Here is a 2447-nt window from a genome sequence, read left to right as displayed (position 1 = left end):
CATATTTATTTTTTTTCTTCATATTAAGCAGGGTTTGCCACTCGTCCGGAAAAACCGGGAAGTGTCAGGGATATTAGAACATCAGTGTTTGCCTAACATCACTATCGCGTACCTGCACGCAGTGACACGGTCAGTCTGAAGTTGATGTTTTCTTATGGTGCTAGCCTGCTAGGTATGTGTATATTAACACACGCATACTCTGTACCTGTTACAAATTCTAGTTTGCATTTTACTGGGCCTTGAACACAGAGCGAGTTACCGAGCTTAATTTTCAAGGGTTGTCAACCTTGAAGCTGTTTGTTCTGGCAGTGCAACATTTAAAAATTGCCAGGAAAAAAGTCTGTGTAGCTTGTCAGGGAATTCAAACTTTTAAAATAGTGGTAATCCTGATTAAGGGAGTTAAAATGATCATTCTTTTTTTATTTTTATTTATTATTAAAAACCCCCTTCCTATTTCTACTCCTTGGGTCTAATTTTTCCCAATAACAAAATCAACCAAGATTTTCCATCTTTGTATTTTATGAATCATTGGAATTAATTTGTGCATCATGACAGCAATTATTATGTCTATAAAGAAATTGTGTGGTTTTGTGTGTGTGTGTTTTTTTTTAATGGACAAATTTGAATGCCATAGCTAGTTTACACTGGTTGTCATAGAAGTACCCCAAGAACGTACTACGAAAACACAGAGAACAAGCCAATATCTGCCGATGTCAATTGTCACATGCCTAGAGAGCACATCATTATCAGTGGAAGGAATTAAGTCTGAAAAAAAATTACAACACCGACGAAAACAGTGGCTGATGAAAATGAGACAGTTGCAACAAGAACAGTAAATACAGAAAGAAAAAAAAAAAAACAACAATGTTGGACAAGACAAGATGCAGTGATGAAACTAAACACAATCTGGAAAATACGACGATGACGACAACACGGATTTACACAGTAGGCTTTAAATTACAAAAAAGTTGTGATATTTTGGGACATCAGCCAAAAATACCATGGTCACTACTGCAACACACAGTGTTTCTTCGAAATACACATAAAACATAAACAGACTCTTTTGTAAAGAATTTTTTAGTTGCAATAAAATTGAGTATGCGATGAAACTGAAATTTTTAAACTACATAGTTATTATTTGCACGTGCCTCAGTTTCATACATACAGGATCTGTTCAACCATTCAATGATGACTGGGAAACGAATACAAGCAGACAGTGGCATAAGTGCCGCAATTTAGACAGTGTAGTTTTTCAACGAAGCAGAGGTTCAGGAGCCAGTAATTAACAGCTGAGTAGTGACTTAGTGATGCAGTTACGATGCGGTGTGTGTAGTTGTTCAACTAAGCTGTTCCTATTGTGGATTCACCCTCTTCCAACGGCAAGATACAAGGTTGTGATTATGATGCGACCTCCACTTATGACAGTTCAGCATTTTTGGTTAAATTCATTGAATTATTTTCTTTTTAATACCTTCTTTTATCGCATAATCGTCGCACCTATAATTTAGGGTGTCAAAATTTGGATTAAAAAAACCTCTCGCTTCTACTCCGCCCTACAAGTTGCAGCCGACTGCTAGGAGTGCATGCAATAAAGAGGTAAGTTCCATCACATTTGACAATCTGTCATGTAAGTAGAGGCAAGATTTTACAGTTTTATTTTTAGTCCAATTACGTTTTGAAAATAGATAATTACGGTGTTATTGTTTTTATTTTTATAAAAGCAGTTTTCTAATACTCAAATAAAATAATGGTAAAATTTATGTGCATAATTTTTTAAATAAAATAATTGGTAATTAATTGGTCTAAAACAGATATATTTGGAACAATTAAAATAAATTAGCGAGCATTTATGGTTTAAGTGATCCCATAAGAGATGGACAATAAAACAAATTAAATTAATTTTTTTGATCCATGAGTTTTGGTACAAATTTTTGTCAGGATATAATGGCATTCTTTGAATTTCAAACATTACTTCTTTTTATTTTTAATTCGAATGAAGTTTTAGTTAAATTCTACTTAATTCCGTGACATAACATGCATTTTGGTGCTACTATATGGCCTATATGGTTGTGCCGGAAATTTGCTATTTCGACACGTTTTTGACGTGACGACGTCTAATAAATCGATGAACGCTGGCTGCATGCACAAAAAAGTGTCCCACTACAGATGTCCTGTTTACGCATGGGTGGCATCTCTCTGGTATGTTGCGGACGGTACAGAGAACTCGGCCCGGGTTCGAGGTTATTGTTGTGCACCGCGCCACGGGAGTGTATTCGCAAGGAAATGGCGTTCTTACAAGTACGTATTATTTTAATCCCTAGTGTAAATCAGTATATTTAAACAGTGTTGTATGAGTATTGTTTTAGTTGTGAAACTAAATATTTATTGCTGGTATGATACTTTTCACGCTTTAGTTTGACTTTGGTAATTATTTGTCATGAGTTATT

The sequence above is a fragment of the Bacillus rossius genome, chromosome 13 (assembly GCF_032445375.1).
Source record: "Bacillus rossius redtenbacheri isolate Brsri chromosome 13, Brsri_v3, whole genome shotgun sequence".
Classification (NCBI taxonomy): Eukaryota; Metazoa; Arthropoda; class Insecta; order Phasmatodea; family Bacillidae; genus Bacillus; species Bacillus rossius.
Note: the sequence above shows the minus strand (reverse complement) of the source record.